Consider the following 16,295-nt stretch of genomic DNA (forward strand, 5'->3'; position numbering starts at 1 on the left):
TACAATGCAAATCTACTGTGAAATTGTGGATAGAGCTGGTGTGGGAAACCTCCACAGGAGACTGTCATCTCTGCCAATCATACTTCATTCAGACACTGAGTAAAACAATTTTCCTTCCTCAACTAACATGTCATACTAATTCCCTCAATCTGACTGCCTTATGTGCAAGGCTGGTACCATCTGTAGACCATAATAGCAGCTAATCTAACTAGAAACACATACCCAGTGACAATTATCTCCCTAAGTCTGCAATCACAGTTCTGTAAGTTTCACTTTAACAGTCATTCCTGTAGAGGCCTCCTGAAGACATATTTCTTTGGTGGTCATATATATATTGCAAGAAACAGTTTAGAAGGCCACTTAAGAAGCTGTGTCACCTGAGCAAGCAACTTAATACCACTTTAGGCCTCCGTTCCCTCATGTGTAATATGGAGATAAATGGTGTGTGTGTGTGTGTGTGTGTGGTATGCACATGTATACACACTACTTGGCACATTTATTTACTGTGTTATGTAAATATTAGTGGTTATTAGTGTCAAATGCAGGTTCCCCAAATATTACTAACACAATCTGTTGATAAGAGAAAGTTGAGTTTATTGCTTACTGTGGTAAGGGAGAGCCCAACTTCGACAGAGCTTTGGCAATGTCTTGAAGGGGGAAAGAAGCAAGAACAGCATGTGTTGAAAATTGGATATTTGATTTATGGTGGGCTTTCAGTTAGGAAGCTTGATTAATTCTGAGTAAAGATTAGGATACAATTGTTTAGCCCTATCTTTTGATGCTTTCCTTTGAGGATTTGGTGGGTCTTTAGGGAAGTTCTTGTAATGAACAACCGAACCATTTGCCTGGCCAAGAGACTCATGAAATAGCAGTCATATACATGCAGACAGCAAATTGTAGGGGGAAAGGGGTAGAAGGGGGTGGTAGGTAGTTTCAGTCCCCAGTGTCAATTCATGTATATAGGAAAATGGTTGATTGTTATTATTGTTTACTCTTCTCTGTATTATTATTATTATTACATTTCTCTGAATAGGAACAAGTTAGCTTGCTATCACATTAGCCCAATTATTAGGATAATCTATGTTAACCCACAGTTACCCAGGAGACATCAAAACCTTGAGAAATCAGACAAAGTGAAGGAAGTTCCTTGGAAGTTAGATCTGAGTAAAGCAGTAATGGGGAGGACTCCAGGAGGTGCTAGAAGGGAGTAGAATAGACATAATGAGTAGTGACATAATATCAGAAACAGACTGTGCCTACAGCATAAGCGATTTTTCTGATGTCAGGCTGCTCTTTTCCAACATTTAATCATTTACTCTGGGTTTGATTCTTAGATGGCAAGTGTCAACCATTGTATTTGTTTTGTTTTCTTTTTCCTTTTATACCCTTAGGGTACCTGAAAGAACTTTTGAGATGGCATTGCACACAGTTTTATTAGAAACAAGAGTGATATTTGCAGATAGATACATGTGGATTCATTAAAGGGAGGCAATGTGGCTACAAATAAAGGGTTGTTAAGAGCTTTGGGCCCAAATGAATCTGCCTTAAGATCCTGTTTCTACTACGTACTAGCTATGTGGCCTTGTACATGTTATTTAACCTCTCCAAACTACTCTTTCCTACAGTAAAACTATAATATCTACTTGGAGTGATATTTTTTAAGAAAGAGGTAATTAAGCAAATAATTCCCAATAAATTATATATAATAGACAGTACAGATACGCTTTGAATTTTGTAGTTTATATGTGTGCATTCTTGCTTATGACATATGATCCTATCACTATATAGTAGTTGTGATTTACCTACTATATAAATACAAATTAGTAACTGCAATACATGTGACATTTCTGCTTTAAATAAAGCTGAAATCTTCTTAATCATTATGCAAACTGTCAAAATTACAGAATTTAGTTTTAGTTGTCAATCACAACAGATGAAGTATTGTACCTAAAATGTCACCTATCTAGCAAGCAATTGTATTTTTATCTATATTCAGGGCATTCAATTTTAACATCAGTTATTGTCATTCATGTCCTCAGATAATAATATCTGCTTTTGAACTTTCTCCATTTTTATAACATAAATTCTAGATGATCAAAAAATCTATAATTATCCCAATAGTTTTTTTAAATCACTAGTTAACCTATAGCATTTTTTAAAATTTGGGCCTATAATCAGTTTATTGAGGCAAATAAATATAATATTCACATGTTCAACTAGACAAATTGATAAAAGAGGTTTCAAAGGATCTAATAATAAAATCAACAAAAGGCAAACTACAATTCTAATGTCAGATTTTACTTTTCTTTTTGTGTATCTTTACGTTAGTTAACAACATAAATATATCATCTCTGATTTTTGAGATAAAATTTTTCCCAAAGAGTTTTACAATGAAAAGAAATGAAACTGCATCACAAAAAAATGGCATTGTGAACATGTATAATACATTTCCTTTTAATACTATGTTGAAACTGAATAGCAACAGCATCCTTTCTCCTCTTCCTTTTCATGAAAGGTACCCAAAGAGCCCATACATCCAGGTAGCCTTCAGATATGGTGTCAAACAGCCCCTTTTTCTGTCACTCCCTGATGATGAATGAGGTTCTTTTCCTAAACAAATAAGCACTTCAGAGGGTTACCCTTGACAGGGTTGTTAATCCAGACAGCCTCTCTTATCAGTACAGAATTCAAGGGCTGAAGTTTTACAGGATCCCTGCACTGCCTGGCTCTTGGGCAGTTGTCTGGAAACTGCTTGGCCCATGGCAACACTTTTCAAAGAACAGCCAGGCTATGCCCTTCTCTTCAATGTTCCCTCTGCTTTCAAATCTGGTCTTCAGCTAACTAGAGATTTTTCTCTTAGAAAATTCAAATCATTTGTATTGTACTTTCAGCAATGAGTTAATATGCTACATTAACATAGTTTTTATTTTCTCTCCAGAAAAGCAATTTGCCAACATAAATTTTAGTTCATGCAAAGAAATAAAAGGGAGGTTAAATGACTGGTTCTGATCTTACAAGAGCAGAGCTAGAAACACTGCCTCTGGATTCCAGTATATGAAACACAGGGACAATCTCCACCTCTTATCAGCAATGTATAAATTTTTTAACCAAAACTCTCTGGCTCTTGACTTTGCTTCCATTGACATCTAGACTAAAGGTCAGCATTTCTTTTGCATTCCAGAAGCTATTAGGAATCAGCTTCAACTTATATTCCTGTTAAGAATTGATGAGTTGACCTTAATTCAATGAGGTTCAACAAATCTCTCAGTAGCATCTCTCAAAATATTGTGTCCAGATGATGGTTGAGAAATCAGAAATTCTTTAGCTAGCATATACTCTCTTGATATTTTAAAAGTATCAACGTATATTTTTTCAATAAAAGTAACAAGTTTAAAATCAGTTTTGCCTCTGAAAATGATTAGCAGGCACTTCAGACCTCCTTCTAACCTCCTCTGTTCTTCCATTCCCACAGTGTAGCACCACAAGAGATATGTAGAAATAAAGAATGCATATTTTTTTATCCCAGTCACAAGCCTAATGTCTTAAAAGGTTTAGAAAAGGCATGTGACAAAGCCTGTTTGAAAAGCAGAGCATAATGTGTTTTCAGTTTATAAATTATAAAATATTCAACAGCACAGGCTAACACCAAGGAATTGGTTACTGCTAGATATCTGGAACTGTTTTTTCTTTCCTTCTCTCATGTGCTTGCTCTTTTTTCCCATTAAGAACAAAATGCAAATCAAATGCAAATGAGATGCCTTAGGCTTAGAAGACAAGAAGGAAAAGAACTGTGCCAAAAAGAAAAAGAACACAGGGGGTCCCTATGAATGGTTATTAAACAAATTATCTGCTCACAGAATTTTTTGATTGACCCAGTCCTAGGATGTTATTTCTGATTTGCATGTTGCTTGAATTTTAAAACAACCCTATAGTTCAGCAAAACAGACTCACTATTTCATATTTTGTTTTCAATGTTCTGCATAAAGAGCCTAAAAATTATACTCTATAAATATGGCTGCTCAGGGCAGAAAGTTTGCTACGTTGTTTCAATTCAGAATTGCTGCCTAGTAGATATTACACAAAATGGGAAGTCAATTCTCAACATCCTGTTAGATATGCGATTGTATTTGTTAAGAAGGAAGAGCTGAAATATGCTCTGTCTCAATAACAATGAGCTTCTTAATACTCAGAATCTGTGTGGGTAGCAATTTAAGCCTTAAATTGGGATCTACAAGTCTTTCTGAAGATTCAATATAAACGAAAGATTAAGTGGGTCATATTAAAATGGTTCAAGAAGATTCTAGAGTATCAGGAGAGCCCAGGGTTTTCAGGTTTGATTTAAATCTATATGCATGCACATCAGATCTAATTGAAAAGGTTAAAATCTTACGATCACTTATTTTGTAATACTCACAGGGGTTTTAGATTCTCATAAAACCCTTTCATTAAATTCCATGGCCTATTTTTAAAGTTATTTGTATTTATTTTCAACTAGTAAAGAGGAAAACATTATTTAGAAACTCAGCATAACTACATCAGTAAAATAGTACAAGCAGAGAGTTAAGCATGAGCCCCAAACTCTCCCAACACCTAACTCCTCAGACTTTTATTGTGTGGCTATGACATACTTTTCTTAGATCATCTTCAATCTTTATGGCAAAGAAAAAGGCTTCCTTCAAGTCATAAGACTATAGAAGTATATAGTTATGATAGTTATATGTATCCAAAAGACTGTTAAACAACTTTTTGGCATAACTTGAGACTCAATTCAAAACATCACCATTGTTATAACTCAGTCTATTATTACAGTCCTTTATTTTATGATAATTTCAACAAATAGATGAAAATATCTCATTTCTAATGTCAAGTATAGAAACTATAATACAGCAACTCTATTAAAATAAGAAAAGACTTCATGTCTAGATAGATTTTAATCAATGCCTCTTATATCAAGATGGATAAAGTACTGCTGAAAGATACATGTAAGTGTACCTAAGCTAAGTATACAATGGAGACTCTTAAAAGAGATTATGTAAATGAGGGACAATTCAAAAGTAAAGTTTAAAAAAACTGACTTAGAGAATTTATCCAGTTTCAGATGCCTTGGTTTCAGACAGTATGGCAAGAACTTGATTTTCCTTTCTTAAAAAAAAGGAAGTAAAGAAAAAACCATTATTTTCAGAAATAGGTGACTTTAAAAATTGAAGTTGAGAAGATGAAAATTAAAAAGAACAAATTTTGATAAGTAACAGAAAATATTTCAGAGTAATACTTAAAACAAATCAGTGTTATATTAGAGGTAGCTGCAAGTTTAGAGCCTTGAAGTTTTGTTATGGAAATAAAAGGATATCATATAAGACACTTTCTTTGTTCTGAAATATCTTTATTTAATCTTAGCTCTATTCTTTTGGTTTAAATTAAATCTTATGAAGAAGTCTTCTTTCTTAAAGAATTGTTGTGCCTATCTTAAGTGAGTTTACATACAGTCCCTTATCTTTGAGTAAATAAGTGATTGGATAGTTATATTGCTATCGGTAACATTTTTCTGAGGAATTAACTAAAGAGAAAGCATTGAGTTTGAGGCATCCAGATAGAGGAGAATCTTTCAGACCTTTTGGAGAGGTATATTCCTTTCCAATATCAGGCAGATGCACATCTCAATTGCTCTTTATTTTTATCTGTCTATTGACTAGGATATTCTGCTAAGGAACAAACAACAGCATCCATGGGATGAGCTATCAAGTGTGAGAGAGCTATCAAGTGTGATGTAACTGCCCCATAGAGATTGTGTTCCTTGTTTTCCTCCCTCTGTTATCTTGCTAGACAAATCTCTTCAGCCTTTAATTGCAGCCTTGACTGTGCAATAATTAACAGTTTGGGTTGGGAGGAGGGTCTTTTTTTTTTTAAGATATATATAATAGATTAGATGTTTTCAATATAAACCTCAATTTAAGCATGGAATTGATTTGTAAAATAGAAATTGCTTGGCAACTGTCATTTAATGGTCCACTTTTCCTGCGAGAAAGCATTTTGATTGATTGGGTATTTTTTAAGATGAATACATGAAGTTGATTTAATTGATATCAGAGCCATTCTTAACATTTATCATTAGATACAATATGTATAGCTGACTAGCATGTTATCTTTTTTTTGGAAAAGGTCAACTAAAGTGAAAGAGATTCTTCCTTTGTAGCTCCTCCCAAAATAAACATTAACTCCTGCATCTGAGAGAGCAGGCTGAGGGAAGGCTCCAGAACAATATTGTCTATGTGAAGTGGAAACTGCTACTGAGGAGCTCAGATTCAAAAATTCCCTGTAATCATGAGGCCAAATAAGCTCCAGCTGAGATAATTCACTGGGCTTTCATGAGTTACAGTCACATCTCCTGAGAGTTTATTACAGGACAAAGTAAAGTAGATTAATTAAACCAAAATGTGCTACAAAAAAAAAAAATGAGAAACTGACTTCATAATATAGCACTGTCAGACCCAGTTTAAATAGATGTTAAAAAGAAACTAATCATTAGAAAACAATTTAGCAAGAGTCAAGTAAAAAAATAATTGTTTTCTTAATGAACCCCTTTTAATAGTGTGATGATAATATTGTACAATGTTTACTCCAAATGAATATATGATATAGTGAAGATTTATTTTCTCAAGGAGATCCTACAAAGTGATATCTCTTCATGTGTATGAAAATTTTACACTTGATTCAGTGTTTTTATATTATGAAATAAATTATTTTAATATATAATTTATATTACTAAACTTATTCTAAGTATAAGCACATATGTGTGCATATTCATGTGTGTATATATGTTGATCAAGTTTAGAGAACCGTAACTTTGGTTATTCATAGAAAAAAATGTCAGAATAAATTTTTTTCTTCACCCTACCTTAAACATGAGTTATGATGTGGAACTGATCTCAACTTTCCATCAAATTTAGCCTTGATCAAATAAATCCCCTGGACCTAAAGCAAGGTAGGTCAGATGTTGGGTGAGACAAGAGCCTAAGACAGCTCTCCTTGCTGGCCGCCATGACCACCATTTGAACCACCATTGGTTTCCAGGACCATGTGAACCTATGGTTTTAGAAATTAAAAGTGCCATGTACTGAAAACATAAGATATACAGCTCCACAATTTATTAGGCATGCTCTCAGGGCTGGCTACCATTTCGTGGGACCCAGTGCAAAATCAAAATTCAGGGCAACAGCAGAGCATTAAACTAAGTGCTTGGCACTTTGGCTTGGAGCCCTGTGTGACTACACTGGTCACACCACACACCTGGGAAGCTAGCTCCGGGTGTGCTGCAACTTCTAAGTAAGGAATAGCTCAATTTGCTACAAGTAACTTCTCCATGCATCACATTATTCTCTATTAAAAAGTCTCAAAGCACAAATATACATCTGCATTGATTGGATATTCATTCAGAGACCTTTTACCTGGCCTCTGTTTGTGTGGCTTCATATCTTTATGACATGGAATGAACAGCTTGGCGCCACGTTGCTGTTATCCATTAACCATTCCTGTTTTCCTAATCATCTTTGACTCCATCTTTCTCTGTCCTATCTGTTATTGTCTTAGGAAAAGAGATGTGAGGTTTCCTTAGCCTGTTCTGGTTTACATGACATGATTTGTGTATCTGCCTACAAGAGTTTCTCAAATGAACCCTGTGCATTATCTTCTTTCCCCAACCCCTCCTCCTCTGAAGAAAGAAGAAAAAGGTCATACATCTGTAAAATGACAGCACTTATGAAAAATGAGAGTTTGGCCCACATGGCTCTCATCAGACACAGACTCATCTGCTGTGCCACAGACTCTGCTCATTTCCTTCAGAATCAGACTGCAGTTAAAAACAGGAAACACCTAATAAATTGCCCATACTATCAAATTAACAAAGCATAAAGAAACTTTCCTAGGTAATCAATGAGTATTGCTTGCTTAAAAAATGCAAGTGTCAAACATAAGGAACCTAAAAATATGACCGCACTTTTCTCTATAAAACTACTTTAAGATGTCTACCTAATCTAAATTTAGAAATAAAGAAGCCTACACAGAGATATGGAAAATTGGACTTTCTACCTAATTTTCTGTCATGAAAGGACTGAAAGCATTTCAAAAGCAGTATGACATTTTATCATATAATCATTACTCTGGGATATTTAGGCACACACGTTTTTAAAAAACAGGATAATATGCAATAATCATACAAGTGTCAGGATTGTCAAGGTAGCCCCTTGTGTGTGAAATTCATCAGTCCCATTTTGTAATGAGAAAAAAGTCTCAATATTATAAAAAGATTTTGTCATAACAATATCTAACTGCCAAAGCTGGGTGTTTTCATTATTCTTGCCTAGAGTGAAATCAGTAATAAACCATAAAGCCAGAGGAAATTTTCTTGAGCTATATTTTGGATTAGAAAAACGCAAGCGAATTTAAATTTCGGGGAAAATTATGCTTATGCAAGTATAACCCTTCCCACTCCTCTACTAAAAAATTTTGTCTCCATGAAAAAAATACATATAAAGGTCTGAAAATACTTTGCCCTAATTTCCTACAAAGCTTTTGAAAATCTAATCATTCTAATGCATATGTATTCTAGGTTCCATTCTTATCCTTAAAACAAACTTCTAGGAAAATGTCAAGAAAATAACTTTTTCAGAAATAACAAAAAGAATATCCCTTAAATTCCTAAGTTTGAACACACTTCTTAGGAAAACAACCTTTATTTCAAGACAGAATTCAACTGCTCTGTCCCTCAGAAGGAACACAAAATGTTTCTACCACTACTCAAAGACATTTTGCTATTCAAATCAAGAGCACCCATCACCAAGAGAGTATTTACAGGATAGAGAGAAAGTATCCTGTGCATGAGTGACCCCTTCAGGTGCTATACTGAAAAGACTATTCTATGCACAGAGTGGGGAGGGTCTCTGTGACGCAATACAAAGTGCTAAGAATTTTCAGGGAAAAAAAAAAATTAACACAGTAATTTATTCCAAAGTTCCCTAAAAGTAATTATTTTTACAATCAAGAAAATGCTTCTTCAACTAATGCATTTCATATGCTATTCACATATATTAAACACGAAACTTTTTGAATGCTACCTGCAAGAAAACTATGTTTTAAATGAGGCAATAATGATAGCCAGAATAAAAATGTCAGGTTCTATTTCAAATAATTCATACTTTGACCCTGTAAGAATAGTAGAATTTATCAAATCATGTATCTGGATTTTTTTTCCCAGAAAATATGGCTACTACAACAATGAGAGATATAATAAAGTATAATTCCTGCACTTTAGAAGTATGGGATAAATTACAAACTGCATGAAAAAATCACTAAAATAATTTCATAATTAAGCTAGACTTGTCAAGGAAGTCAAAACTTCATAATCTTCATAGTCTCAGATAAAATGTCTGAAGCTACCCGAACAGTGGGCTGGCAGGGAAAAACAAGTACAGTCATCCCTCAGTATAGCCAGGGAATTGGTTCCAGGACCTCCACATATACCAAAATCAGCACATAGCCAAGTCCCACAGTAGTACCTGTGGAACCCGCAGATGCAGAGTCAGACCTCCATATCCTGCAAACTGTACATTTGGTCAGTGTTTGGTTGAAAAAAATCTGCATACAAGTAGACCCATGCAGTTCAAACCCATGTTGCTCATGGGTCAACTGTATTTATAACATGGATAATTTTGTCTCTGTGAAAACTAAAATGACATTAGAGTAGGACTCAAGCAGAATTAACAAGAATCCAACCAAGTGCCTAAGCAGGAGATGGTGAACTGCCCAACTCAAGTTGTTACGCTATGTGCATTGCTTTCTATGAGGTGGGGCCATAATGATGTGAATCTGGAGAGCGGTGTAACACCTGTCTATAGTACAGTAGAATCCTGGACCTGGTGTGGCAGTGGAAGATGGGATGAGGGAATGCCTCAGCCAGAGTGGTGGTGGTTAAATATAGGATTCAACTTCCCAGAAATGGAAGAGAAAATGAGGGTATGACTCAAATCAGCCTGATGTTGAGGGCAAGATTTCATCTTGGATGATACTTGGACTTCAAACTAGTAATCATGGGATCCATATGGAGTTGGCTGAGAAAAAGACAAGCTATTTTCCTATCAGGGTTCACCCACTAAACACCAGATTCAAGGAAGAAGGCAGCAGAGTGATTTCTTACCCCTTCTTTGTGGCAAGACTTAAGGCCCCTATAGGTAGTCCGAGTTAACTTTCATTGTCTCAGCAACTATACCAAATATTGGGCAAAATGTTCCAGCAGAAATGAACGCATGGAAGGATTTGATTTGAGCGTTTGAGGAAGGGTGAGCTCTTGAAAAGAAAGCAGAGAAATACAGAATTTGTTAAGGAATAAGTGATATTTCATGTTGTATTTATTATGGAAAGCCTGGTTATCAGGCATTCTGCTAATCATCAAATTCAGTAATCAATACTTGCATATGCGAATGGTGTGTTAGGCTGTTCTTGAGTTGCTACAAAGAAATGTTTGAGGCTGGGTAGTTTATAAAGAAAAGAAGTTTAATTGGCTCAGTTTCTGCAGGCTGTACCAGCATGGCTCCAGCATCTGCTTCTGATAAGGGCCTCAGGAACCTTACCAACATGGCAGAGCTGAAGCGGCAGCAGGAATATCACATAGTGAGAGCAGGAGCAAGAGAGAGTGAGGGGAAAGTTGCCACACACTTTTGAACAACCAGACATTGTGAAAACCATCACAATCACTAGGACAGCACCAAGACATCCATGAGGAATCCACCCCCATGATCCAAACACCTCCCACCAGGCCCCACCCCCAACACTGGGGATTTCAATTCAACATGAGATTTGGAGGGGACAAACATCCAAACTGTATCAAGTAGTAAATAATGATTAGCGTATAAAATAATAATATGCACACAATAAAGGTCTTCAAAGCCTTTCTGAATGATTTAAAATAATTTTTTATAATGTAATTTCATGTTAAAATATAGTTTTCATATTTAACAGAATTAGAGATTACTTAACTCTCCTAAGTTAATCACAGATCTGTGGCATTAAATTTAGCACACCGTATGGTCTTCTATGCTTGGCTCTGTCCTGATAGCAATTTTAGCAATTATTTTGCAGAACATGTGAAGGAATCCTCATCAACAATTTTAAATGACACAAAACAGTAAATTGGGTTATATACTAGACCAAAGCAAAATTAAAAAATGATCTTGATAGGCAAACAAACTATAAATATGAAACTGAACATCAGCTATAACATACTTCTTCAAAGTTAAAAAATAATTTAATATTCTTAGATGAAAAAACCTCAAAATTGTACAGATCTAATGACAATACATTTATTTGTATATTTAATAAACTTTAAATAAAAATAGTTTATGGTGGAAGAGATAGAATCTGACAGTTATAGATTTTATGAATGAATGAATATATAGCAATAATTGACATTTTGAAAAATGACATTAGAAAACTTGTTCTATCAGTTAGTAAAACATAATATAAAGCTACAGTAATAAAGTTGATATGGCATGCACAAACATAGGCAGATCAATAAATCTAAAAATAGAACTAGAGACAAATGCAATAAACAATAATTGGCATTTTGAAGCACTAGGGAATAAATGAATTTATTCAATAATTATGATAAAAAACTGGTTACTTGTGGAAACAAAAAGAACCCTGTATCATATGGATTTATTTTACATAAATAAAAAAACTAAAAGTACTAAAGGAATATAAGATAATATTTTTATACTTCTTTAGGTGGTGATTTATTTAGATAGAAATTAAAATCAGACCACGGAGAAAAAGCTTCACACATTTGACCACATAAACTTCTATATTGCAAGACACTATAAATATACTTGAAAGATAAACAGTAAATAAGAAAAACTGTTCAACATATTTATAAAGGGTTAATATCCATAATATAAAGATCTTATAAAATAAAGTCTACACAGTATATAAATGAGCAAAAGACAAAAAAAGGTAATTTTATGTTAACAATTATGTTAACATAAAACAACAATTATGTTTAAAAAGTTAACATAGTTAACAATTATGTTTAAAAAGATGCTCAGCTGAATAAAATCAAAGGAATGAAAATTAAGACAAGATGTTTTTCATTTGCCAAATTATCAAGGGTTAAAACTGTGCTATTGCACAGCACAACGTAGCACAGTGCAATAGAAATTTCTGAAATGATAGAAATAGTTTGTATATGTTGCCTACTATGGTAACCACTGGCCATGGGTAGTTATTGTGCAACCTGAAGTATGACTAATGAGACTGAGAAACTAATTTTTAAATTGTATTTAATTGTAATTAGTTTAAATAGTCACACATTGGCACTGCCTCCATTTTGAACAGCACAGCTATAGATAATAAATGGTGTTTTTGAGGGCCGTATTAGTCCATTCTCATGCTGCTATGAAGAAATTTCTGAGACTGGGTAATTAATAAACAAAAGAAGTTTAATTGACTCACAGTCCCGCATGGCTGGAGACGCCTCAGGAAACGTACAATCATGCCGGGAGGCACCCCCTCACATTCACAGGGCGGCAGGAGAGAGAATAAGTACTGAGTGAAGGGGATAGCCCCCTTATAAAACCATGAGATCTCGTGAGAACTCATTCACTATCACGAGAACAGCATGGCGGCAACTGCCTCTGTGATTCAATTATCTCCATCTGGTGCTGCCCTTGACATGTGGGGATTATTACAATTCAAGGTGAGATTTGGGTTGGGGACACAGCCAAACCACATCAAGGGGCAAGGCAAATGGCAACAATCATACCCTGATGGTATGAGTATAAATTGATAGATTTAAGAGGAATATTTGCAGGAAAAAATTCTAATATTTTTAACAGTAATGTTTACAGTGTTTTTACATTAGTATTCTCTCTAGTCTAGCAATTCCATTACTAGAAATTTTCTTATGAAATACTCCTACAAGTAAGCAGAGGTATATACAATAGTAGTTTTATTACAGCCTTAAAACAATCATATTGTTCATCAATACGAGTTTGGTTAAACTGTTGTACCTTTAAGCAATAAAACAGAAAACAACTTTAGAAAAATGATAAATATTTACTGTCATGGAAAAATGTTTATAGTGTGGGGTTAAGTGAAAAAGCAAATTAATCAATATGAAATTTATCTTATAATTTTCTATTAATTGAAATATTTGATTAATAAGACTGGGCTATGTGCATAACATTCTGATATATCTTATCACAATACATGTTCATTCCAGATAATTAGAAAATACAGAAAGCAAATACAATAAATTTTAAATTACTCATAATCTTGTCAGCACTTAAGGAACTTTATTAAAACTTTAACATAGAAATTACAATACAATACTATTCTGTATTTTTTTCCAACTAAAACTATATCAAAAACATCTTTTCATATCAATAAGTCAATTAAAATTACTTCAGAGTGTTCCATTATGCTTGTTACAATAATTTATTTAAACAACTTTGAATTAATGCATACCTAGCTTTTCTCATTGTTGTCTATTATTTATTTATTTTTTTTTTGAGATGGAGTCTTGCTCTTGTCACCCAGGCTGGAGTGCAATGGCGCGATCTCAGCTCACTGCAACCTCTGCCTCCCAGGTTCAAGAGATTCTCCTGCCTCAGCCTCCCAAGTAGCTGGGATTACAGCCACCCGCCACCATGCCCAGCCCATTTTTTATTATTTTTATTTTTATTTTTAGTAGAGTTGGGGTTTCACCATGTTGGCCAGACTGGTCTCGAACTCCTGACCTCAAGTGATCCACCCACCTTGGTCTCCCAAAGTGCTGGGATTACAGGCATGAGCCACCATGCCCAGCCTGTTGTCTACTATTAATACACACAACACTAAGATGACCACCCTTCTAGTCAAGTCTGTACATACAGTTTTAACTGTTTTGCAATAAATTCTTAGATGTCAGAGAAGCCTATTACAAGCTCAATAACTAAACTCTCTTTTGTAAGCAAGGCCGACCAATGAATTATTCTTTGCAATTAGATATTTCTACTAATAGGATAATGTATTATCTAGGTTAGTAAAACCCTATTAAAAATCTACCAGATATTAACCTTTCTGACTCACTCATTCTACTGCCGAAAAATCTCCTCTTAATGAGCCTTAAGGAAATATTTGAGGCAACGTTCGCAACTGAACCATTTAGTTTGTGACCATCCATTCTCTTTTCTTTTTCCTTTTATGACTTTTTCAAGAAAGACATAAAAATCTTTTTCAGTAAAAACCTGACCTAGAACATGCTGAATCCCTTCTACCTTGGCAGTGAACTCCTTGAGACAGAAAACAAAACTGTGGCTAAAGAAATTCAATCATTCTTCCCAGAGTGAAGCAGAAGATGTTTCACAGACAGCATGTGTCCTCAGAGCAAATCTCGTTACAGTCTAGTATATGCCTAGATCTGGAAAATAACAAGATGAAAAAAGAGAACCTGAAAGACAGAACTTTGATCGCTTGCAGAAGGAGAAACAGAATTCTCTACAAATTGCATTAAATTATTATGTAAGGAAACAAACATTCCAATGCAGACCAGTCAATTAAGAGACAATATTGCCAGACAAATTCAGCCAAGGTTTCCACCCATTTTCAGAGAGGAAGGACCATCTAACTAACGTATTCATTCTATGTATTTGTGGGCTATATGATCATATTAAATTAACAGGTAATTAACAGTATATATTTCTCACTTCATTGTACAGGTTCAATTATTCTTAGCTAATCCTTTTTATGGGCTATAATACATTCCCAAGTAAAATATCTATGTCAAGTAAACATCTGAAAGAAGTAGAAGTTATTTTATTACTCAAATCAAGGCTATATTTTAAAAAATTTTAAAAAATGCAGAGCAAGTAAGCATTATCCTTTATACTTAAGAAAAATGATTTCTACCAGCATATGGCATGTATTGCACACAATGCTTTGAAAACGCTTTATCTAGTCGTGTCATTTTGTACATTTAGTCTGTATTGACTAGCTCTTTAAATGAATCACAGTGCTTATGAGGCCAGTGTGATAACCTCAACATCAATTAAACTGTTGAGGTTAAATAACTTCAGGTTGCTTTAAGTGCATGAATATGGTGCACGTGCACAGTACACAGGCAAACACACACACACTACACAAAACCAACAGTGAAAACTAGAAAAACTATGTTAATAATTTAGTGCAATTCACTACTACTTTTAGATAAAGCAAGCCAAAACATGTCATGCTGATGTGTTTTTCCTCTATGAAAATATCTCATTTTTCATTGTAGGTGAGAGAAATACCAATCTGAAGTAATAGATAATTTGAATTATAGAAACATATCAAAGAAGTATATATAGGATTATTTTTCTGAGTACACACAGTAATAATACTAAAATGTGTTCTGCTAGAGATTCTTAGGAGTCTAACTGAAAGGAACCCAGGATCATGACTTGCTATGAGCATAACAATTGTTTGCCTCACATGTGCGTATCCTAAATTTCTGAAAGCAGGACCCTTTAGTAGCATGCATACTAAATAGTATTATTAAACATTAAACACTAAGTCTGTTCTAGCCACTCTTCAATGCTTTACCCATATTTACAGTCAATTCTCACAACAACCCTGTAGAGCAGATAAAAATAAATAAATAAACTTGCCCAATATTGTACAGTTAGAATTAAGAAAAGTTGGAACTGAATCTCAGGTATGTCTGACCTCAGACCCCAAGTTCATTAGCTACTACACTATATAGGCTCATGAAAATATCAAATAGCCAACCCACAGCCTTTTGTATATTTTTAAGATTTTAATAGGCCTTTTGTCTTAAACAATGGATAAATTTAAATTTAGCTCTTGTCTCAAATCCATTGGTTCACAATTCTTTATACCTATGTCTGATTGTTCAATGCGGAAAGGATACTATTATTATATTGATAATATTTCTAAGCAAATTTCCTACATTATCTAAAGTCCTTTGTGGGAATAGATGAAGTTAAAAGTAACTGAATACATACATATATACATAACAATATCTGTGAATATTTTTCTCTGCTAGAAATGAGACAACAGAAATGGGTAAGATGGGCAAGGAAGTGCAGAAGAGTTATTGAAAAAGGAGACTTCAAGCCCACAAAGCAAATGTAGCAGGCAGAGAAGAATGTGAAACTACAAACCCTAGTTGGAGCCCCATCCCATGGGAAGGCAGGGAATTTTTTTCCCTTACTCCATGTGGGTATTACAAAGGTAATACAGTATAGCATAATGCCAGTACTTTAAGAAGT

General features: G+C 34.4%; 1 long non-coding RNA gene across 3 annotated transcripts in view; it reads right to left on the reverse strand.

Annotated features, from left to right (window-relative positions):
- Positions 1 to 12,721: 12,721 nt before the first annotated feature.
- Positions 12,722 to 16,295, reverse strand: part of LOC129397620 (uncharacterized) — a 306,809-nt gene continuing 303,235 nt past the window's right edge. For all 3 annotated transcript variants that reach the window (XR_010112010.1, XR_008625211.2, XR_008625210.2), the window contains one exon: positions 12,722 to 14,446. This is a non-coding gene — a long non-coding RNA (uncharacterized LOC129397620). The remainder of the gene's footprint in view (positions 14,447 to 16,295) is intronic.

Source organism: Pan paniscus, chromosome 3, assembly GCF_029289425.2.
Source record: "Pan paniscus chromosome 3, NHGRI_mPanPan1-v2.0_pri, whole genome shotgun sequence".
NCBI lineage: Eukaryota > Metazoa > Chordata > Mammalia > Primates > Hominidae > Pan > Pan paniscus.